The sequence below is a fragment of the Globicephala melas genome, chromosome 2, assembly GCF_963455315.2.
Source record: "Globicephala melas chromosome 2, mGloMel1.2, whole genome shotgun sequence".
Classification (NCBI taxonomy): domain Eukaryota; kingdom Metazoa; phylum Chordata; class Mammalia; order Artiodactyla; family Delphinidae; genus Globicephala; species Globicephala melas.
The window spans coordinates 177,889,193-177,913,169 of NC_083315.2; positions in this window are offsets into that span (position 1 = coordinate 177,889,193).

The following is a 23,977-nucleotide window of genomic DNA, read 5'->3' on the forward strand; positions in this document are numbered from 1 at the left end:
GGGTCCAGGTGAGGGTACGACAAGGCTTTAGGGGGAGCGTCCGTGTGAGGGCGTGGGTTAGTGTCAGCGTACGGGTTAGGATTAGGGGACGGGTGAGGGTCAGGCTTCGGGGAAGGGTTAGGGTTAGTGTTCGGGCTAGGGTTAGGGTTAGGGGACGGGGATGGTTTAGGGTCCAGGTGCGGGTCCGACAACGCTTTAGGGGGAGCGTAAGTGTGAGGGCGCGGGTTAGTGTCAGCGTACGGGTTAGGATTAGGGGACGGGTGAGGGTCAGGCTTCGGGGAAGGGTTATGGTTAGGCTTCGGGCTAGGGTTAGGGTTAGGGGACGGGGACGGTTTAGGGTCCAGGTGAGGGTACGACAACGCTTTAGGGGGAGGGTACGTGTGAGGGCGCGGGTTAGTGTCAGCGTACGGGTTAGGATTAGGGGACGGGTGAGGGTCAGGCTTCGGGGAAGGGTTAGGGTTAGGGTTCGGGCTAGGGTTAGGGTTAGGGGACGGGGACGGTTTAGGGTCCGGGTGAGGGTACGACAAAGTTTTAAGGGGAGCGTACATGTGAGGGCGCGTGTTAGTGTCAGCGTACGGGTTAGGATTAAGGGACAGGTGAGGGTCAGGCTTCGGGGAAGGGTTAGGGTTAGGGTTCGGGCTAGGGTTAGGGTTAGGGGACGGGGACGGTTTAGGGTCCAGGTGAGGGTACGACAACGCTTTAGGGGGAGCGTACGTGTTAGGGCGCGGGTTAGTGTCAGCGTACGGGTTAGGATTAGGGGACGGGTGAGGGTCAGGCTTCGGGGAAGGGTTAGGGTTAGGGTTCGGGCTAGGGTTAGAGTTAGGGGACGGGGACGGTTTAGGGTCCAGGTGAGGGTACGACAACGCTTTAGTGGGAGCGTACGGGTGAGGGCGCGCGTTAGTGTCAGCGTACGGGTTAGGATTGGGGACGGGTGAGGGTCAGGCTTCGGGGAAGGTTTAGGGTTAGGGTTCGGGCTAGGGTTAGGGTTAGGGGACGGGGACGGTTTAGGGTCCAGGTGAGGGTACAACAACGCTTTAGGGGTTGCGTACGTGTGAGGGCGTGGGTTAGTGTCAGCGTACGGGTGAGGATTAGGGGACGGGTGAGGGTCAGGCTTCGGGGAAGGGTTAGGGTTAGGGTTAGTGCTAGGGTTAGGGTTAGGGGACGGGAACGGTTTAGGGTCTAGGTGAGGGTACGACAACGCTTTAGGGGGAGCGTACGTTTGAGGGCGCGGGTTAGTGTCAGCGTACGGGTTAGGATTAGGGGACGGGTGAGGGTCAGGCTTCGGGGAAGGTTTAGGTTTAGGGTTCGGGCTAGGGTTAGGGTTAGGGGACGGGGACGGTTTAGGGTCCAGGTGAGGGTACGACAACGCTTTAGGGGGAGCGTACGTGTGAGGGCGTGGGTTAGTGTCAGCGTATGGTTTAGGATCAGGGGACGGGTGAGGGTCAGGCTTCGGGGAAGGGTTAGGGTTAGGGTTCGGGCTAGGGTTAGGGTTAGGGGACAGGGACGGTTTAGGGTCCAGGTGAGGGTACGACAACGCTTTAGGGGGAGCGTAAGTGTGAGGGCGCGGGTAAGTGTCAGCGTACGGTATAGGATTAGGGGACCGGTGAGGGTCACGCTTCGGGGAAGGGTTAGGGTTAGGGTTCGGGCTAGGGTTAGGGTTAGGGGACGGGGACGGTTTAGGGTCCAGGTGGGGGTACGACAACACTTTAGGGGGAGCGTACGTGTGACGGCGCGGGTTAGTGTCAGCGTACGGGTTAGGATTAGGGGACGGGTGAGGGTCAGGCTTCGGGGAAGGGTTAGGGTTAGGGTTCGGGCTAGGGTTAGGGTTAGGGGACGGGGACGGTTTAGGGTCCAGGTGAGGGTACGACAACGCTTTAGGGGGAGCGTATGTGTGAGGACGCGGGTTAGTGTCAGCGTTCGGGTTAGGATTAGGGGACGGGTGAGGATCAGGCTTCGGGGAAGGGTTAGGGTTAGGTTTCGGGCTAGGGTTAGGGCTAGGGGACGGGGACGGTTTAGGGTCCAGGTGAGGGTACGACAACGCTTTAGGGGGAGCGTACGTGTGAGGGCGCGGGTTAATGTCAGCGTACGGGTGAGGATTAGGGGACGGGTGAGGGTCAGGCTTCGGGGAAGGGTTAGGGTTAGGGTTCGGGCTAGGGTTAGGGTTAGGGGACGGGGACGGTTTAGGGTCCAGGTGAGGGTACGACAACGCTTTAGGGGGAGCGTACGTGTGAGGGCGCGGGTTAGTGTCAGCGTACGGGTGAGGATTAGGGGACGGGTGAGGGTCAGGCTTCGGGGAAGGGTTAGGGTCAGGGTTCGGGATAGGGTTAGGGTTAGGGGACGGGGACTGTTTAGGGTCCAGGTGAGGGTACGACAACGCTTTAGTGGGACCGTACGGGTGAGGGCGCGCGTTACTGTCAGCGTACGGGTTAGGATTGGGGACGGGTGAGGGTCAGGCTTCGGGGAAGGTTTAGGGTTAGGGTTCGGGCTAGGGTTAGGGTTAGGGGACGGGGACGGTTTAGGGTCCAGGTGAGGGTACGACAACGCTTTAGGGGTTGCGTACGTGTGAGGGCGTGGGTTAGTGTCAGCGTACGGGTGAGGATTAGGGGACGGGTGAGGGTCAGGCTTCGGGGAAGGGTTAGGGTTATGGTTAGTGCTAGGGTTAGGGTTAGGGGACGGGAACGGTTTAGGGTCTAGGTGAGGGTACGACAACGCTTTAGGGGGAGCGTACGTTTGAGGGCGCTGGTTAGTGTCAGCGTACGGGTTAGGATTAGGGGACGGGTGAGGGTCAGGCTTCGGGGAAGGGTTAGGTTTAGGGTTCGGGCTAGGGTTAGGGTTAGGGGACGGGGACGGTTTAGGGTCCAGGTGAGGGTACGACAACGCTTTAGGGGGAGCGTACGTGTGAGGGCGTGGGTTAGTGTCAGCGTATGGTTTAGGATTAGGGGACGGGTGAGGGTCAGGCTTCGGGGAAGGGTTAGGGTTAGGGTTCGGGCTAGGGTTAGGGTTAGGGGACAGGGACGGTTTAGGGTCCAGGTGAGGGTACGACAACGCTTTAGGGGGAGCGTAAGTGTGAGGGCGCGGGTAAGTGTCAGCGTACGGTATAGGATTAGGGGACCGGTGAGGGTCACGCTTCGGGGAAGGGTTAGGGTTAGGGTTCGGGCTAGGGTTAGGGTTAGGGGACGGGGACGGTTTAGGGTCCAGGTGGGGGTACGACAACACTTTAGGGGGAGCGTACGTGTGACGGCGCGGGTTAGTGTCAGCGTATGGGTTAGGATTAGGGGACGGGTGATGGTCAGGCTTCGGGGAAGGGTTAGGGATAGGGTTCGGGCTAGGGTTAGGGTTAGGGGACGGGGACGGTTTAGGGTCCAGGTGAGGGTACGACAACGCTTTAGGGGGAGCGTACGTGTGAGGACGCGGGTTAGTGTCAGCATACGGGTTAGGATTAGGGGACGGGTGAGGATCAGGCTTCGGGGAAGGGTTAGGGTTAGGTTTCGGGCTAGGGTTAGGGCTAGGGGACGGGGACGGTTTAGGGTCCAGGTGAGGGTACGACAACGCTTTAGGGGGAGCGTACGTGTGAGGGCGCGGGTTAATGTCAGCGTACGGGTGAGGATTAGGGGACGGGTGAGGGTCAGGCTTCGGGGAAGGGTTAGGGTTAGGGTTCGGGCTAGGGTTAGGGTTAGGGGACGGGGACGGTTTAGGGTCCAGGTGAGGGTACGACAACGCTTTAGGGGGAGCGTATGTGTGAGGACGCGGGTTAGTGTCAGCGTACGGGTTAGGATTAGGGGACGGGTGAGGGTTAGGCTTCGGGGAAGGGTTAGGGTTAGGTTTCGGGCTAGGGTTAGGGTTAGGGGACGGGGACGGTTTAGGGTCCAGGTGAGGGTACGACAACGCTTTAGGGGGAGCGTACGTGTGAGGGCGCGGGTTAGTGTCAGCGTACGGGTGAGGATTAGGGGACGGGTGAGGGTCAGGCTTCGGGGAAGGGTTAGGGTCAGGGTTCGGGATAGGGTTAGGGTTAGGGGACGGGGATGGTTTAGGGTCCAGGTGAGGGAACGACAACGCTTTTGGGGGAGCGTACGTGTGAGGGTGCGGGTTAGTGCCAGCGTACGGGTTAGGATTTAGGGACGGGTGAGGGTCAGGCTTCGGGGAAGGGTTAGGGTTAGGGTTCGGGCTAGGGTTAGGGTTAGGGGACGGGGACGGTTTAGGGTCCAGGTGAGGGTACGACAACGCTTTAGGGGGAGCGTACGTGTGAGGGCGCGGGTTAGTGTCAGCGTACGGGTTAGGATTAGGGGACGGGTGAGGTCAGGCTTCGGGGAAGGGTTAGGGTTAGGGTTCGGGCTAGGGTTAGGGTTAGGGGACGGGGACGGTTTAGGGTCCAGGTGAGGGTACGACAACGCTTTAGGGGGAGTGTACGTGTGAGGGCGCGGGTTAGTGTCAGCGTACGGGTTAGGATTAGGGGACGGGTGAGGGTCAGGCTTCGGGGAAGGGTTAGGGTTAGGGTTCGGGCTAGGGTTAGTGTTAGGGGACGGGGACGGTATAGGGTCCAGGTGAGGGTACGACAACGCTTTAGGGGGAGCGTCCGTGTGAGGGCGCGGGTTAGTGTCAGCGTACGGGTTAGGATTAGGGGACGGGTGAGGGTCAGGCTTCGGGGAAGGGTTAGGGTTAGTGTTCGGGCTAGGGTTAGGGTTAGGGGACGGGGATGGTTTAGGGTCCAGGTGCGGGTACGACAACGCTTTAGGGGGAGCGTATGTGTGAGGGCGCGGGTTAGTGTCAGCGAACGGGTTAGGATTAGGGGACCGGTGAGGGTCAGGCTTCGGGCAAGGGCTAGGGTTAGGTTTCGGGCTAGGGTTAGGGTTAGGGGACGGGGACGGTTTAGGGTCCAGGTGAGGGTACGACAACGCTTCAGGGGGAGCGTACGTGTGAGGGCGCGGGTTAGTGTCAGCGTACGGGTTAGGATTAGGGGACGGGTGAGGGTCAGTCTTCGGGGAAGGGTTAGGGTTAGGGTTCGGGCTAGGGTTAGGGTTAGGAGACGGGGACGGTTTAGGGTCCAGGTGAGGGTACGACAACGCTCCAGGGGGAGCGTACGTGTGAGGGCGCGGGTTAGTGTCAGCGTACGGGTTAGGATTAGGGGACAGGTGAGGGTCAGGCTTCGGGGAAGTGTTAGGGTTAGGGTTCGGGCTAGGGTTAGTGTTAGGGGACGGGGACGGTTTAGGGTCCAGGTGAGGGTACGACAACGCTTTAGGGGGAGCGTACGTGTGAGGGTGCGGGTTAGTGTCAGCGTACATGTTAGGATTAGGGGATGGGTGAGGGTCAGGCTTCGGGGAAGGGTTAGGGTTAGGGTTCGGTCTAGGGTTAGGGTTAGGGGACGGGGACGGTTTAGGGTCCAGGTGAGGGTACGACAACGCTTTAGGTCGAGCGTACGTGTGAGGGCGCGGGTTAGTGTCAGCGTACGGGTTAGGATTAGGGGACGGGTGAGGGTCAGGCTTCGGGGAAGGGTTATGGTTAGGGTTCGGGCTAGGGTTAGGGTTAGGGGACGGGGACGGTTTAGGGTCCAGGTGAGGGTACGATAACGCTTTAGGGGGGAGAGTACGTGTGAGGGCGCGGGTTAGTGTCAGCGTATGGGTTAGGATTAGGGGACGGGTGAGGTCAGGCTTCGGGAGAGGGTTAGGGTTAGGGTTCGGGCTAGGGGTACGGTTAGCGGACGGGGACGGTTTAGGATCCAGGTGAGGGTACGACAACGCTTTAGGGGGAGCGTACGTGTGAGGGTGCGGGTTAGTGTCAGCGTACGGGTTAGGATTAGGGAACCGGTGAGGGTCAGGCTTCGGGGAAGGGTTAGGGTTAGGGTTCGGGCTAGGGTTAGGGTTAGGGGACGGGGACGGTTTAGGGTCCGGGTGAGGGTACGACAACGCTTTAGGGGGAGCGTACGTGTGAGGGCGCGGGTTAGTGTCAGCGTACGGGTTAGGATTAAGGGACGTGTGAGGGTCAGGCTTCGGGGAAGGGTTAGGGTTAGGGTTCGGGCTAGGGTTAGGGTTAGGGGACCGGGACGGTTTAGGGTCCAGGTGAGGGTACGACAACGCTTTAGGGGGAGCGTACGTGTGAGGGCGCGGGTTAGTGTCAGCGTACGGTTTAGGATTAGGGGACGGTTGAGGGTCAGGCTTCGGGGAAGGGTTAGGGTTAGGGTTCGGGCTAGGGTTAGGGTTAGGGGACGGGGACGGTTTTGAGTCCAGGTGAGGGTACGACAACGCTTTAGGGGGAGCGTACGTGTGAGGGTGCGGGTTAGTGTCAGCGTACGGGTTAGGATTAGGGGACGGGTGAGGGTCAGGCTTCGGGGAAGTGTTAGGGTTAGGGTTCGGGCTAGGGTTAGGGTTAGGGGATGGGGACGGTTTAGGGTCCAGGTGAGGGTACGACAACGCTTTAGGGGGAGCGTACGTGTGAGGGCGCGGGTTAGTGTCAGCGTACGGGTTAGGATTAGGGGACGGGTGAGGGTCAGGCTTCGGGGAAGGGTTAGGGTTAGGGTTCGGGCTAGGGTTAGGGTTAGGGGAGGGGGACGGTGTAGGGTCCAGGTGAGGGTACGACAACGCTTTAGGGGGAGCGTACGTGTGAGGGCGCGGGTTAGTGTCAGCGTACGGGTTAGGATTAGGGACCGGTGAGGGTCAGGCTTCGGGGAAGGTTTAGGGTTAGGGTTCGGGCTAGGGTTAGGGTTAGGGGACGGGGACGTTCTAGGGTCCGGGTGAGGGTACGACAATGCTTTAGGCGGAGCGTACGTGTGAGGGCGCGGGTTAGTGTCAGCGTACGGGTTAGGATTAGGGGACCTTTGAGGGTCAGGCTTCGGGGAAGGGTTAGGGTTAGGGTTCGGGCTAGGGTTAGGGTAAGGGGATGGGGACGGTTTAGGGTCCGGGTGAGGGTACGACAACGCTTTAGGGGGAGCGTACGTGTGAGGGCGCGGGTTAGTGTCAGCGTACGGGTTAGGATTAGGGGACGGGTGATGGTCAGGCTTCGGGGAAGGTTAGGGTTAGGGTTCGGGCTAGGGTTAGGGTTAGGGGACGGGGACGGTTTAGGGTCCAGCTGAGGGTATGACAACGCTTTAGGGGGAGCGTACGTGTGAGGGCGCGGGTTAGTGTCAGCGTACGGGTTAGGATTAGGGGACGGGTGAGGGTCAGGCTTCGGGGAAGGGTTAGGGTTAGGGTTCGGGCTAGGGTTAGGGTTAGGGGACGGGGACGGTTTAGGGTCCAGCTGAGGGTATGACAACGCTTTAGGGGGAGCGTACGTGTGAGGGCGCGGGTTAGTGTCAGCGTACGGGTTAGGATTAGGGGACGGGTGAGGGTCAGGCTTCGGGGAAGGGTTAGGGTTAGGGTTCGGGCTAGGGTTAGGGTTAGGGGACGGGGACGGTTTAGGGTCCAGGTGAGGGTACGACAACGCTTTAGGGGGAGCGTACGTGTGAGGGCGCAGTTAGTGTCAACGTACGGGTTAGGATTAGGGGACGGGTGAGGGTCAGGCTTCGGGGAAGGGTTAGGGTTAGGGTTCGGGCTAGGGTTAGGGTTAGGGGACGGGGACGGTTTAGGGTCCAGGTGAGGGTACGACAACACTTTAGGGGAAGCGTACGTGTGAGGGTGCGGGTTAGTGTCAGCGTACGGGTTAGGATTAGGGGACGGGTGAGGGTCAGGCTTCGGGGAAGTGTTAGGGTTAGGGTTCGGGCTAGGGTTAGGGTTAGGGGACGGGGACGGTTTAGGGTCCAGGTGAGGGTACGACAACGCTTTAGGGGGAGCGTACGTGTGAGGGCGCGGGTTAGTGTCAGCGTACGGGTTAGGATTAGGGGACGGGTGAGGGTCAGACTTCGGGGAAGGGTTAGGGTTAGGGTTCGGGCTAGGGTTAGGGTTAGGGGAGGGGGAAGGTTTAGGGTCCAGGTGAGGGTACGACAACGCTTTAGGGGGAGCGTACGTGTGAGGGCGTGGGTTAGTGTCAGCGTATGGTTTAGGATTAGGGGACCGGTGAGGGTCAGGCTTCGGGGAAGGGTTAGGGTTAGGGTTCGGGCTAGGGTTAGGGTTAGGGGACGGGGACGTTCTAGGGTCCGGGTGAGGGTACGACAATGCTTTAGGGGGAGGGTACGTGTGAGGGCGCGGGTTATTGTCAGCGTACGGGTTAGGATTATGGGACCGGTGAGGGTCAGGCTTCGGGGAAGGGTTAGGGTTAGGGTTCGGGCTAGGGTTAGGGTAAGGGGATGGGGACGGTTTAGGGTCCGGGTAAGGGTACGACAACGCTTTAGGGGGAGCGTACGTGTGAGGGCGCGGGTTAGTGTCAGCGTACGGGTTAGGATTAGGGGACGGGTGAGGGTCAGGCTTCGGGAAAGGGTTAGGGTTAGGGTTCGGGCTAGGGTTAGGGTTAGGGGACGGGGACGGTTTAGGGTCCGGGTGAGGGTACGACAACGCTTTAGGGGGAGCGTACGTGTGAGGGCGCGGGTTAGTGTCAGCGTACGGCTTAGGATTAGGGGACGGGTGAGGGTCAGGCTTCGGGGAAGGGTTAGGGTTAGGGTTCGGGCTAGGGTTAGGGTTAGGGGACGGGGACGGTTTAGGGTCCGGGTGAGGGTACGACAACGCTTTAGGGGGAGCGTACGTGTGAGGGCGCGGGTTAGTGGCAGCGTACGGGTTAGGATTAGGGTACGGGTGAGGGTCACGCTTCGGGGAAGGGTTAGGGTTAGGGTTCGGGCTAGGGTTAGGGTTAGGGGACGGGGACGGTTTAGGGTCCAGGTGAGGGTACGACAACGCTTTAGGGGGAGCGTACGTGTGAGGGCACGGGTTAGTGTCAGCGTACGGGTTAGGATTAGGGGACGGGGGAGGGTCAGGCATCGGGGAAGAGTTAGGGTTAGGGTTCGGGCTAGGGTTAGGGTTAGGGGACGGGGATGGTTTAGGGTTAAGGTGCGGGTACGACAACGCTTTAGGGGGAGCGTAAGTGTGAGGGCGCGGGTTAGTGTCAGCGTACGGGTTAGGATTAGGGGACGGGTGAGGGTCAGGCTTCGGGGAAGGGTTAGGGTTAGGCTTCGGGCTAGGGGTACGGTTAGGGGACGGGGACGGTTTAGGGTCCAGGTGAGTGTACGACAACGCTTTAAGGGGAGCGTACATGTGAGGGCGCGGGTTAGTGTCAGCGTATCAGTTAGGATGAGGGGACGGGTGAGGGTCAGGCTTCGGGGAAGGGTTAGGGTTACGGTTCGGGCTAGGGTTAGGGTTAGGGGACGGGGACGGTTTAGGGTCCGGGTGAGGGTACGACAAAGTTTTAAGGGGAGCGTACGTGTGAGGGCGCGGGTTAGTGTCAGCGTACGGGTTAGGATTAAGGGACAGGTGAGGGTCAGGCTTCGGGGAAGGGTTAGGGTTAGGGTTCGGGCTAGGGTTAGGGTTAGGGGACGGGGACGGTTTAGGGTCCATGTGAGGGTACGACAACGCTTTAGGGGGAGCGTACGTGTGAGGGCGCGGGTTAGTGTCAGCGTACGGGTTAGGATTAGGGGACGGGTGAGGGTCAGGCTTCGGGGAAGGGTTAGGGTTAGGGTTCGGGCTAGGGTTAGGGTTAGGGGACGGGGACGGTTTAGGGTCCAGGTGAGGGTACGACAACGCTTTAGGGGGAGCGTACGTGTGAGGGCGCGGGTTAGTGTCAGCGTACGGTTTAGGATTAGGGGACGGGTGAGGGTCAGGCTTCGGGGAAGGGTTAGGGTTAGGGTTCGGGCTAGGGTTAGGGTTAGGGGACGGGGACGGTTTAGGGTCCAGGTGAGGGTACGACAACGCTTTAGGGGGAGCGTACGTGTGAGGGCGTGGGTAAGTGTCAGCGTACGGGATAGGATTAGGGGACGGGTGAGGGTCAGGCTTCGGAGAAGGGTTAGGGTTAGGGTTCGGGCTAGGGTTAGGGTTAGGGGACAGGGACGGTTTAGGGTCCAGGTGGGGGTACGACAACGCTTTAGTGGGAGCGTACGTGTGACGGTGCGGGTTAGTGTCAGCGTACGGTTTAGCATTAGGGGACGGGTGAGGGTCAGGCTTCGGGGAAGGGTTAGGGTTAGGGTTCGGGCTAGGGTCAGGGTTAGGTGAGGGGGACGGTTTAGGGTCCAGGTGAGGGTACGACAACGCTTTAGGGGGAGCGTACGTGTGAGGGCGCGGGTTAGTGTCAGCGTACGGGTTAGGATTAGGGGACCGGAGAGGGTCAGGCTTCGGGGAAGGTTTAGGGTTAGGGTTCGGGCTAGGGTTAGGGTTAGGGGACGGTGACGTTCTAGGGTCCGGGTGAGGGTACGATAATGCTTTAGGCAGAGCGTACGTGTGAGGGCGCGGGTTAGTGTCAGCGTACGGGTTAGGATTAGGGGACCGGTGAGGGTCAGGCTTAGGGGAAGGGTTAGGGTTAGGGTTCGGGCTAGGGTTAGGGTAAGGGGATGGGGACGGTTTAGGGTCCGGGTGAGGGTACGACAACGCTGTAGGGGGAGCGTACGTGTGAGCGCGCGGGTTCGTGTCAGCGTACGGGTTAGGATTAGGGACGGGTGATGGTCAGGCTTCGGGGAAGGGTTAGGGTTAGGGTTCGGGCTAGGGTTAGGGTTAGGGGACGGGGACGGTTTAGGGTCCAGCTGAGGGTATGACAACGCTTTAGGGGGAGCGTACGTGTGAGGGCGCGGGTTAGTGTCAGCGTACGGGTTAGGATTAGGGGACGGGTGAGGGTTAGGCTTCGGGGAAGGGTTAGGGTTAGGGTTCGGGCTAGGGTTAGGGTTAGGGGACAGGGACGGTTTAGGGTCCAGGTGAGGGTACGACAACGCTTTAGGGGGAGCGTACGTCTGAGGGCGTGGGTTAGTGTCAGCGTACGGGTTAGGATTAGGGGACGGGTGATGGTCAGGCTTCGGGGAAGGGTTAGGGTTAGGGTTCGGGCTAGGGTTAGGGTTAGGGGACGGGGACGGTTTAGGGTCCAGGTGAGGGTACGACAACGCTTTAGGGGGAGCGTACGTGTGAGGGCGCGGGTTAGTGTCAGCGTACGGGTTAGGATTAGGGGACGGCTGAGGGTCAGGCTTCGGGGAAGGGTTAGGGTTAGGGTTCGGGCTAGGGTTAGGGTTAGGGGACGGGGACGGTTTAGGGTCCGGGTGAGGGTACGACAAAGTTTTAAGGGGAGCGTACGTGTGAGGGCGCGGGTTAGTGTCAGCGTACGGGTTAGGATTAAGGGACAGTTGAGGGTCAGGCTTCGGGGAAGGGTTAGGGTTAGGGTTCGGGCTAGGGTTAGGGTTAGGGGACGGGGACGGTTTAGGGTCCATGTGAGGGTACGACAACGCTTTAGGGGGAGCGTACGTGTGAGGGCGCGGGTTAGTGTCAGCGTACGGGTTAGGATTAGGGGACGGGTGAGGGTCAGGCTTCGGGGAAGGGTTAGGGTTAGGGTTCGGGCTAGGGTTAGGGTTAGGGGACGGGGACGGTTTAGGGTCCAGGTGAGGGTACGACAACGCTTTAGGGGGAGCGTACGTGTGAGGGCGCGGGTTAGTGTTAGCGTACGGTTTAGGATTAGGGGACGGGTGAGGGTCAGGCTTCTGGGAAGGGTTAGGGTTAGGGTTCGGGCTAGGGTTAGGGTTAGGGGACGGGGACGGTTTAGGGTCCAGGTGAGGGTACGACAACGCTATAGGGGGAGCGTACGTGTGAGGGCGCGGGTAAGTGTCAGCGTACGGGATAGGATTAGGGGACGGGTGAGGGTCAGGCTTCGGAGAAGGGTTAGGGTTAGGGTTCGGGCTAGGGTTACGGTTAGGGGACAGGGACGGTTTAGGGTCCAGGTGGGGGTACAACAACGCTTTAGTGGGAGCGTACGTGTGACGGCGCGGGTTAGTGTCAGCGTACGGTTTAGCATTAGGGGACGGGTGAGGGTCAGGGTTCGGGGAAGGGTTAGGGTTAGGGTTCGGGCTAGGGTCAGGGTTAGGTGAGGGGGACGGTTTAGGGTCCAGGTGAGGGTACGACAACGCTTTAGGGGGAGCGTACGTGTGAGGGCGCGGGTTAGTGTCAGCGCACGGGTTAGGATTAGGGGACCGGAGAGGGTCAGGCTTCGGGGAAGGTTTAGGGTTAGGGTTCGGGCTAGGGTTAGGGTTAGGGGACGGTGACGTTCTAGGGTCCGGGTGAGGGTACGATAATGCTTTAGGCGGAGCGTACGTGTGAGGGCGCGGGTTAGTGTCAGCGTACGGGTTAGGATTAGGGGACCGGTGAGGGTCAGGCTTCGGGGAAGGGTTAGGGTTAGGGTTCGGGCTAGGGTTAGGGTAAGGGGATGGGGACGGTTTAGGGTCCGGGTGAGGGTACGACAACGCTGTAGGGGGAGCGTACGTGTGAGGGCGCGGGTTCGTGTCAGCGTACGGGTTAGGATTAGGGACGGGTGATGGTCAGGCTTCGGGGAAGGGTTAGGGTTAGGGTTCGGGCTAGGGTTAGGGTTAGGGGACGGGGACCGTTTAGGGTCCAAGTGAGGGTACGACAACGCTTTAGGGGGAGCGTACGTGTGAGGGCGTGGGTTAGTGTCAGCGTACGGGTGAGGATTAGGGGACGGGTGAGGGTCAGGCTTCGGGGAAGGGTTAGGGTTAGGGTTCGGGCTAGGGTTAGGGTTAGGGGCGGGGACGATTTAGGGTCCAGGTGAGGTTACGACAACGCTTTGGGGGAGCGTACGGGTGAGGGCCCGCGTTAGTGTCAGCGTACAGGTTAGGATTGGGGACGGGTGAGGGTCAGGCTTCGGGGAAGGTTTAGGGTTAGGGTTCGGGCTAGGGTTAGGGTTAGGGTTAGGGGACGGTTTAGGGTCCAGGTGAGGGTACGACAACGCTTTAGGGGGAGAGTACGTGTGAGGGCGTGGGTTAGTGTCAGCGTATGGGTGAGGATTAGGGGACGGGTGAGGGTCAGGCTTCGGGGAAGGGTTAGGGTTAGGGTTCGTGCTATGGTTAGGGTTAGGGGACGGGGACGGTTTAGGGTCCAGGTGAGGGTACGACAACGCTTTAGGGGGAGCGTACGTTTGAGGGCGCGGGTTAGTGTCAGCGTACGGGTTAGGATTAGGGGACGGGTGAGGTTCAGGCTTCGGGGAAGTGTTAGGGTTAGGGTTCGGGCTAGGGTTAGGGTTAGGGGACGGGGACGGTTTAGGGTCCAGGTGAGGGTACGACAACGCTTTAGGGGGAGCGTACGTGTGAGGGCACGGGTTAGTGTCAGCGTACGGGTTAGGATTAGGGGACGGGTGAGGGTCAGGCTTCGGGGAAGGGTTAGGGTTAGGGTTTGGGCTAGGGTTAGGGTTAGGGGACGGGGACGGTTTAGGGTCTAGGTGAGGGTACGACAACGCTTTAGGGGGAGCGTACGTGTGAGGGCGCGGGTTAGTGTCAGCGTACGGGTTAGGATTAGGGGACGGGTGAGGGTCAGGCTTCGGGGAAGGGTTAGGGTTAGGGTTCGGGCTAGGGTTAGGGTTAGGGGACGGGGACGGTTCAGGGTCCAGGTGAGGGTACGACAACACTTTAGGGGGAGCGTACGTGTGAGGGCGCGGGTTAGTGTCAGCGTATGGGTTAGGATTAGGGGACGGGTGAGGTCAGGCTTCGGGGAAGGGTTAGGGTTAGGCTTCGGGCTAGGGTTAGGGTTAGGGGACGGGGACGGTTTAGGGTCCAGGTGAGGGTACGACAACGCTTTAGGGGGAGCGTACGTGTGAGGGCGCGGGTTAGTGTCAGCGTACGAGTTAGGATGAGGGGACGGGTGAGGGTCAGGCTTCGGGGAAGGGTTAGGGTTAGGGTTCGGGCTAGGGTTAGGGTTAGGGGACGGTGACGGTTTAGGGTCCAGGTGGGGGTACGACAACGCTTTAGGGGGAGCGTACGTGTGACGGCGCGGGTTTGTGTCAGCGTACGGGTTAGGATTAGGGGACGGGTGAGGGTCAGGCTTCGGGGAAGGGTTAGGGTTAGGGTTCGGGCTAGGGTTAGGGTTAGGGGACGGGGACGGTTTAGGGTCCAGGTGAGGGAACGACAACGCTTTAGGGGGAGCATACGTGTGAGGGTGCGGGTTAGTGCCAGCGTTCGGGTTAGGATTTGGGGACGGGTGAGGGTCAGGCTTCGGGGAAGCATTAGGGTTAGGGTTCGGGCTAGGGTTATGGTTAGGGGACGGGGACGGTTTAGGGTCCAGGTGAGGGTACGACAACGCATTAGGGGGAGCGTATGTGTGAGGGCACGGGTTAGTGTCAGTGTACGGGTTAGGACTAGGGGACGGGTGAGGCTCAGGCTTCGGGGAAGTGTTAGGGTTAGGTTTCGGGCAAGGGTTAGGGTTAGGGGACGGGACGGTTTAGGGTCCAGGTGAGGGTACGGCAACGCTTTAGGGGGAGCGTACCTGTGAGGGCGCGGGTTAGTGTCAGCATACGGGTTAGGATTAGGGGACGGGTGAGGGTCAGGCTTCGGGGAAGGGTTAGGGTTAGGGTTCGGGCTAGGGTTAGGGTTAGGGGACGGGGACGGTTTAGGGTCCAGGTGAGGGTACGACAACGCTTTAGGGGGAGCGTACGTGTGAGGGCGCGGGTTAGTGTCAGCTTATGGGTTAGGATTAGGGGACGGGTGAGGACAGGCTTCGGGGAAGGGTTAGGGTTAGGGTTCGGGCTAGGGTTAGGGTTAGGGGACGGGGACGGTTCAGGGTCCAGGTGAGGGTACGACAACGCTTTAGGGGGAGCGTACTGTGAGGGCGCGGGTTAGTGTCAGCGTACGGGTTAGGATTAGGGGACGGGTGAGGGTCAGGCTTCGGGGAAGGGTTAGGGTTAGGGTTCGGGCTAGGGTTAGGGTTAGGGGCGGGGACGATTTAGGGTCCAGGTGAGGTTACGACAACGCTTTAGGGGGAGCGTACGGGTGAGGGCCCGCGTTAGTGTCAGCGTACAGGTTAGGATTGGGGACGGGTGAGGGTCAGGCTTCGGGGAAGGTTTAGGGTTAGGGTTCGGGCTAGGGTTAGGGTTAGGGGACGGGGACGGTTTAGGGTCCAGGTGAGGGTACGACAACGCTTTAGGGGGAGAGTACGTGTGAGGGCGTGGGTTAGTGTCAGCGTATGGGTGAGGATTAGGGGACGGGTGAGGGTCAGGCTTCGGGGAAGGGTTAGGGTTAGGGTTCGTGCTATGGTTAGGGTTAGGGGACGGGGACGGTTTAGGGTCCAGGTGAGGGTACGACAACGCTTTAGGGGGAGCGTACGTTTGAGGGCGCGGGTTAGTGTCAGCGTACGGGTTAGGATTAGGGGACGGGTGAGGTTCAGGCTTCGGGGAAGTGTTAGGGTTAGGGTTCGGGCTAGGGTTAGGGTTAGGGGACGGGGACGGTTTAGGGTCCAGGTGAGGGTACGACAACGCTTTAGGGGGAGCGTACGTGTGAGGGCACGGGTTAGTGTCAGCGTACGGGTTAGGATTAGGGGACGGGTGAGGGTCAGGCTTCGGGGAAGGGTTAGGGTTAGGGTTTGGGCTAGGGTTAGGGTTAGGGGACGGGGACGGTTTAGGGTCTAGGTGAGGGTACGACAACGCTTTAGGGGGAGCGTACGTGTGAGGGCGCGGGTTAGTGTCAGCGTACGGGTTAGGATTAGGGGACGGGTGAGGGTCAGGCTTCGGGGAAGGGTTAGGGTTAGGGTTCGGGCTAGGGTTAGGGTTAGGGGACGGGGACGGTTCAGGGTCCAGGTGAGGGTACGACAACACTTTAGGGGGAGCGTACGTGTGAGGGCGCGGGTTAGTGTCAGCGTATGGGTTAGGATTAGGGGACGGGTGAGGTCAGGCTTCGGGGAAGGGTTAGGGTTAGGCTTCGGGCTAGGGTTAGGGTTAGGGGACGGGGACGGTTTAGGGTCCAGGTGAGGGTACGACAACGCTTTAGGGGGAGCGTACGTGTGAGGGCGCGGGTTAGTGTCAGCGTACGAGTTAGGATGAGGGGACGGGTGAGGGTCAGGCTTCGGGGAAGGGTTAGGGTTAGGGTTCGGGCTAGGGTTAGGGTTAGGGGACGGTGACGGTTTAGGGTCCAGGTGGGGGTACGACAACGCTTTAGGGGGAGCGTACGTGTGACGGCGCGGGTTTGTGTCAGCGTACGGGTTAGGATTAGGGGACGGGTGAGGGTCAGGCTTCGGGGAAGGGTTAGGGTTAGGGTTCGGGCTAGGGTTAGGGTTAGGGGACGGGGACGGTTTAGGGTCCAGGTGAGGGAACGACAACGCTTTAGGGGGAGCATACGTGTGAGGGTGCGGGTTAGTGCCAGCGTTCGGGTTAGGATTTGGGGACGGGTGAGGGTCAGGCTTCGGGGAAGCATTAGGGTTAGGGTTCGGGCTAGGGTTATGGTTAGGGGACGGGGACGGTTTAGGGTCCAGGTGAGGGTACGACAACGCATTAGGGGGAGCGTATGTGTGAGGGCACGGGTTAGTGTCAGTGTACGGGTTAGGACTAGGGGACGGGTGAGGCTCAGGCTTCGGGGAAGTGTTAGGGTTAGGTTTCGGGCAAGGGTTAGGGTTAGGGGACGGGACGGTTTAGGGTCCAGGTGAGGGTACGGCAACGCTTTAGGGGGAGCGTACCTGTGAGGGCGCGGGTTAGTGTCAGCATACGGGTTAGGATTAGGGGACGGGTGAGGGTCAGGCTTCGGGGAAGGGTTAGGGTTAGGGTTCGGGCTAGGGTTAGGGTTAGGGGACGGGGACGGTTTAGGGTCCAGGTGAGGGTACGACAACGCTTTAGGGGGAGCGTACGTGTGAGGGCGCGGGTTAGTGTCAGCTTATGGGTTAGGATTAGGGGACGGGTGAGGACAGGCTTCGGGGAAGGGTTAGGGTTAGGGTTCGGGCTAGGGTTAGGGTTAGGGGACGGGGACGGTTCAGGGTCCAGGTGAGGGTACGACAACGCTTTAGGGGGAGCGTACTGTGAGGGCGCGGGTTAGTGTCAGCGTACGGGTTAGGATTAGGGGACGGGTGAGGGTCAGGCTTCGGGGAAGGGTTAGGGTTAGGGTTCGGGCTAGGGTTAGGGTTAGGGGCGGGGACGATTTAGGGTCCAGGTGAGGTTACGACAACGCTTTAGGGGGAGCGTACGGGTGAGGGCCCGCGTTAGTGTCAGCGTACAGGTTAGGATTGGGGACGGGTGAGGGTCAGGCTTCGGGGAAGGTTTAGGGTTAGGGTTCGGGCTAGGGTTAGGGTTAGGGGACGGGGACGGTTTAGGGTCCAGGTGAGGGTACGACAACGCTTTAGGGGGAGAGTACGTGTGAGGGCGTGGGTTAGTGTCAGCGTATGGGTGAGGATTAGGGGACGGGTGAGGGTCAGGCTTCGGGGAAGGGTTAGGGTTAGGGTTCGTGCTATGGTTAGGGTTAGGGGACGGGGACGGTTTAGGGTCCAGGTGAGGGTACGACAACGCTTTAGGGGGAGCGTACGTTTGAGGGCGCGGGTTAGTGTCAGCGTACGGGTTAGGATTAGGGGACGGGTGAGGTTCAGGCTTCGGGGAAGTGTTAGGGTTAGGGTTCGGGCTAGGGTTAGGGTTAGGGGACGGGGACGGTTTAGGGTCCAGGTGAGGGTACGACAACGCTTTAGGGGGAGCGTACGTGTGAGGGCACGGGTTAGTGTCAGCGTACGGGTTAGGATTAGGGGACGGGTGAGGGTCAGGCTTCGGGGAAGGGTTAGGGTTAGGGTTTGGGCTAGGGTTAGGGTTAGGGGACGGGGACGGTTTAGGGTCTAGGTGAGGGTACGACAACGCTTTAGGGGGAGCGTACGTGTGAGGGCGCGGGTTAGTGTCAGCGTACGGGTTAGGATTAGGGGACGGGTGAGGGTCAGGCTTCGGGGAAGGGTTAGGGTTAGGGTTCGGGCTAGGGTTAGGGTTAGGGGACGGGGACGGTTCAGGGTCCAGGTGAGGGTACGACAACACTTTAGGGGGAGCGTACGTGTGAGGGCGCGGGTTAGTGTCAGCGTATGGGTTAGGATTAGGGGACGGGTGAGGTCAGGCTTCGGGGAAGGGTTAGGGTTAGGCTTCGGGCTAGGGTTAGGGTTAGGGGACGGGGACGGTTTAGGGTCCAGGTGAGGGTACGACAACGCTTTAGGGGGAGCGTACGTGTGAGGGCGTGGGTTAGTGTCAGCGAACGAGTTAGGATGAGGGGACGGGTGAGGGTCAGGCTTCGGGGAAGGGTTAGGGTTAGGGTTAGGGTTCGGGCTAGGGTTAGGGTTAGGGGACGGGGACGGTTTAGGGTCCAGGTGAGGGAACGACAACGCTTTAGGGGGAGCATACGTGTGAGGGTGCGGGTTAGTGCCAGCGTTCGGGTTAGGATTTGGGGACGGGTGAGGGTCAGGCTTCGGGAAGGGTTAGGGTTAGGGTTCGGGCTAGGGTTAGGGTTAGGGGACGGGGACGGTTTAGGGTCCAGGTGAGGGTACGACAACGCTTTAGGGGGAGCGTACGTGTGAGGGCGCGGGTTAGTGTCAGCGTACGGGTTAGGACAAGGGGACGGGTGAGGGTCAGGCTTCGGGGAAGTGTTATGGTTAGGTTTCGGGCAAGGGTTAGGGTTAGGGGACGGGACGGTTTAGGGTCCAGGTGAGGGTACGGCAACGCTTTAGGGGGAGCGTACGTGTGACGGCGCGGGTTTGTGTCAGCGTACGGGTTAGGATTAGGGGACGGGTGAGGGTCAGGCTTCGGGGAAGGGTTAGGGTTAGGGTTCGGGCTAGGGTTAGGGTTAGGGGACGGGGACGGTTTAGGGTCCAGGTGAGGGAACGACAACGCTTTAGGGGGAGCATACGTGTGAGGGTGCGGGTTAGTGCCAGAGTTCGGGTTAGGATTTGGGGACGGGTGAGGGTCAGGCTTCGGGGAAGCGTTAGGGTTAGGGTTCGGGCTAGGGTTAGGGTTAGGGGACGGGGAGGGTTTAGGGTCCAGGTGAGGGTACGACAACGCATTAGGGGGACCATATGTGTGAGGGCGCGGGTTAGTGTCAGGGTACGGGTTAGGACTAGGGGACGGGTGAGGCTCAGGCTTCGGGGAAGTGTTAGGGTTAGGTTTCGGGCAAGGGTTAGGGTTAGGGGACGGGACGGTTTAGGGTCCAGGTGAGGGTACGGCAACGCTTTAGGGGGAGCGTACCTTTGAGGGCGCGGGTTAGTGTCAGCATACGGGTTAGGATTAGGGGACGGGTGAGGGTCAGGCTTCGGGGAAGGGTTAGGGTTAGGGTTCGGGCTAGGGTTAGGGTTAGGGGACGGGGACGGTTTAGGGTCCAGGTGAGGGTACGACAACGCTTTAGGGGGAGCGTACGTGTGAGGGCGCGGGTTAGTGTCAGCTTATGGGTTAGGATTAGGGGACGGGTGAGGACAGGCTTCGGGGAAGGGTTAGGGTTAGGGTTCGGGCTAGGGTTAGGGTTAGGGGACGGGGACGGTTTAGGGTCCAGGTGAGGGTACGACAACGCTTTAGGGGGAGCGTACGTGTGAGGGCGTGGGTTAGTGTCAGCGTACGGGTGAGGATTAGGGGACGGGTGAGGGTCAGGCTTCGGGGAAGGGTTAGGGTTAGGGTTCGTGCTAGGGTTAGGGTGAGGGGACGGGGACGGTTTAGGGTCCAGGTGAGGGTACGACAACGCTTTAGGGGGAGCGTACGTGTGAGGGCACGGGTTAGTGTCAGCGTACGGGTTAGGATTAGGGGACGGGTGAGGTCAGGCTTCGGGGAAGGGTTAGGGTTAGGTTTCGGGCTAGGGTTAGGGTTAGGGGACGGGGACGGTTTAGGGTCCAGGTGAGGGTACGACAACGCTTTAGGGGGAGCGTACGTGTGAGGGCGCGGGTTACTGTCAGCGTACGGGTTAGGATTAGGGGACGGGTGAGGGTCAGGCTTCGGGGAAGGTTTAGGGTTAGGGTTCGGGCTAGGGTTAGGGTTAGGGGACGGGGACGGTTTAGGGTCCAAGTGAGGGTACGACAACGCTTTAGGGGGAGCGTACGTGTGAGGGCGTGGGTTAGTGTCAGCGTACGGGTGAGGATTAGGGGACGGGTGAGGGTCAGGCTTCGGGGAAGGGTTCGGGTTAGGGTTCGTGCTAGGGTTAGGGTTAGGGGACGGGGACGGTTTAGGGTCCAGGTGAGGGTACGACAACGCTTTAGGGGGAGCGTACGTGTGAGGGCGCGGGTTATTGTCAGCGTACGGGTTAGGATTAGGGGAGGGGTGAGGGTCAGGCTTCGGGGAAGGGTTAGGGTTAGGGTTCGGGCTAGGGTTAGGGTTAGGGAACGGGGACGGTTTAGGGTCCAGGTGAGGGTACGACAACGCTTTAGGGGGAGTGTACGTGTGAGGGCGCGGGTTAGTGTCAGCGTACGGGTTAGGATTAGGGGACGGGTGAGGGTCAGGCTTCGGGGAAGGGTTAGGGTTAGGGTTCGGGCTAGGGTTAGGGTTAGGGGCCGGGGACGGTTTAGGGTTCAGGTGAGGGTACGACAACGCTTTAGGGGGAGCGTACAGGTGAGGGCGCGCGTTAGTGTCAGCGTACGGGTTAGGATTGGGGACGGGTGAGGGTCAGGCTTCGGGGAAGGTTTAGGGTTAGGGTTCGGGCTAGGGTTAGGGTTAGGGGACGGGGACGGTTTAGGGTCCAAGTGAGGGTACGACAACGCTTTAGGGGGAGCGTACGTGTGAGTGCGTGGGTTAGTGTCAGCGTACGGGTGAGGATTAGGGGACGGGTGAGGGTCAGGCTTCGGGGAAGGGTTAGGGTTAGGGTTCGTGCTAGGGTTAGGGTTAGGGGACGGGAACGGTTTAGGGTCCAGGTGAGGGTACGACAACGCTTTAGGGGGAGCGTACGTGTGAGGGCGCGGGTTAGTGTCAGCGTATGGGTTAGGATTAGGGGAAGGGTGAGGTCAGGCTTCGGGGAAGGTTTAGGGTTAGGTTTCGGGCAAGGGTTAGGGTTAGGGGACGGGACGGTTTAGGGTCCAGGTGAGGGTACGGCAACGCTTTAGGGGGAGCGTACGTGTGAGGGCGCGGGTTAGTGTCAGCGTATGGGTTAGGATTAGGGGACGGGTGAGGGTCAGGCTTCGGGGAAGTTTTAGGGTTAGGGTTCGGGCTAGGGTTAGGGTTAGGGGACGGGGACGGTTTAGGGTCCAGGTGAGGGTACGACAACGCTTTAGGGGGAGCGTACGTGTGAGGGCGTGGGTTAGTGTCAGCGTATGGGTTAGGATTAGGGGACGGGTGAGGTCAGGCTTCGGGGAAGGTTTAGGGTTAGGGTTCGGGCTAGGGTTAGGGTTAGGGGATGGGGACGGTTTAGGGTCCAGGTGAGGGTACGACAACGCTTTAGGGGGAGCGTCCGTGTGAGGGCGCGGGTTAGTGTCAGCGTACGGGTTAGGATTAGGGGACGGGTGATGGTCAGGCTTCGGGGAAGGGTTAGGGTTAGTGTTTGGGCTAGGGTTAGGGTTAGGGGACGGGGATGGTTTAGGGTCCAGGTGCGGGTACAACAACGCTTTAGGGGGAGCATAAGTGTGAGGGCGCGGGTTAGTGTCAGCGTACGGGTTAGGATTAGGGGACGGGTGAGGGTCAGGCTTCGGGGAAGGGTTAGGGTTAGGCTTCGGGCTAGGGTTAGGGTTAGGGGACGGGGACGGTTTAGGGTCCAGGTGAGGGTACGACAATGCTTTAGGTGGAGGGTACGTGTGAGGGCGCGGGTTAGTGTCAGCGTACGGGTTAGGATTAGGGGACGGGTGAGGGTCAGGCTTCGGGGAAGGGTTAGGGTTAGGGTTCGGGCTAGGGTTAGGGTTAGGGGACGGGGATGGTTTAGGGTCCGGGTGAGGGTACGACTAAGTTTTAAGGGGAGCGTACGTGTGAGGGCGCGGGTTATTGTCAGCGTACGGGTTAGGATTAAGGGACGGGTGAGGGTCAGGCTTCGGGGAAGGGTTAGGGTTAGGGTTCGGGCTAGGGTTAGGGTTACTGGACGGGGACGGTTTAGGGTCCAGGTGAGGGTACGACAACGCTTTAGGGGGAGTGTACGTGTGAGGGCGCGGGTTAGTGTCAGCGTACGGGTTAGGATTAGGGGACGGGTGAGGGTCAGGCTTCGGGGAAGGGTTAGGGTTAGGGTTCGGGCTAGGGTTAGGGTTAGGGGATGGGGACGGTTTAGGGTCCAGGTGAGGGTACGACAACGCTTTAGGGGGAGCGTACAGGTGAGGGCGCGCGTTAGTGTCAGCGTACGGGTTAGGATTGGGGACGGGTGAGGGTCAGGCTTCGGGGAAGGTTTAGGGTTAGGGTTCGGGCTAGGGTTAGGGTTAGGGGACGGGGACGGTTTAGGGTCCAGGTGAGGGTACGACAACGCTTTAGGGGGAGCGTACGTGTGAGGGCGCGGGTTAGTGTCAGCGTATGGGTTAGGATTAGGGGACGGGTGAGGTCAGGCTTCGGGGAAGGGTTAGGGTTAGGGTTCGGGCTAGGGTTAGGGTTAGGGGACGGGGACGGTTTAGGGCCAAGGTGAGGGTGCGACAACGCTTTAGGGGGAGCGTACGTGTGAGGGCGCGGGTTAGTGTCAGCGTATGGGTTAGGATTAGGGGACGGGTGAGGTCAGGCTTCGGGGAAGGTTTAGGGTTAGGGTTCGGGCTAGGGTTAGGGTTAGGGGACGGGGACGGTTTAGGGCAAAGGTGAGGGTACGACAACGCTTTAGGGGGAGCGTACGTGTGAGGGCGCGGGTTAGTGTCAGCGTACGGGTTAGGATTAGGGGACGGGTGAGGGTCAGGCTTCGGGGAAGGGTTAGGGTTAGGGTTCGGGCTAGGGTTAGGGTTAGGGTATGGGGACGGTTTAGGGTCCAGGTGAGGGTACGACAACGCTTTAGGGGGAGCGTCCGTGTGAGGGCGCGGGTTAGTGTCAGCGTACGGGTTAGGATTAGGGGACGGGTGAGGGTCAGGCTTCGGGGAAGGGTTAGGGTTAGGGTTCGGGCTAGGGTTAGGGTTAGGGGAAGGGGATGGTTTAGGGTCCAGGTGCGGGTACGACAACGCTTTAGGGGGAGCGTACGTGTGAGGGCGCGGGTTAGTGTCAGCGTACGGGTTAGGATTAGGGGACGGGTGAGGGTCAGGCTTCGGGGAAGGGTTAGGGTTAGGGTTCGGGCTAGGGTTAGGGTTAGGGGACGGGGATGGTTTAGGGTCCGGGTGAGGGTACGACAAAGTTTTAAGGGGAGCGTACGTGTGAGGGCGCGGGTTAGTGTCAGCGTACGGGTTAGGATTAGGGGACGGGTGAGGGTCAGGCTTCGGGGAAGGGTTAGGGTTAGGCTTCGGGCTAGGGTTAGGGTTAGGGGACGGGGACGGTTTAGGGTCCAGGTGAGGGTACGACAACGCTTTAGGGGGAGCGTACGTGTGAGGGCGCGGGTTAGTGTCAGCGTACGGGTTAGGATTAGGGGACGGGTGAGGGTCAGGCTTCGGGGAAGGGTTAGGGTTAGGGTTCAGGCTAGGGTTAGGGTTAGGGGACGGGGAGGGTTTAGGGTCCGGGTGAGGGTACGACAACGCTCTAGGGGGAGCGTACGTTTGAGGGCGCGGGTTATTGTCAGCGTACGGTTTAGGATTAAGGGACGGGTGAGGGTCAGGCTTCGGGGAAGGGTTAGGTTTAGGGTTTGGGCTAGGGTTAGGGTTACGGGACGGGGACGGTTTAGGGTCCAGGTGAGGGTACGACAACGCTTTAGGGGGAGTGTACGTGTGAGGGCGCGGGTTAGTGTCAGCGTATGGGTTAGGATTAGGGGACGGGTGAGGGTCAGGCTTCGGGGAAGGGTTAGGGTTAGGGTTCGGGCTAGGGTTAGGGTTAGGGGACGGGGACGGTTTAGGGTCCAGGTGAGGGTACAACAACGCTTTAGGGGGAGCGTACGGGTGAGGGCGTGCGTTAGTGTCAGCGTACGGGTTAGGATTGGGGACGGGTGAGGGTCAGGCTTCGGGGAAGGTTTAGGGTTAGGGTTCGGGCTAGGGTTAGGGTTAGGGGACGGGGACGGTTTAGGGTCCAAGTGAGGGTACGACAACGCTTTAGGGGGAGCGTACGTGTGAGGGCGTGGGTTAGTGTCAGCGTACGTGTGAGGATTAGGGGACGGGTGAGTGTCAGGCTTCGGGGAAGGGTTAGGGTTAGGGTTCGTGCTAGGGTTAGGGTTAGG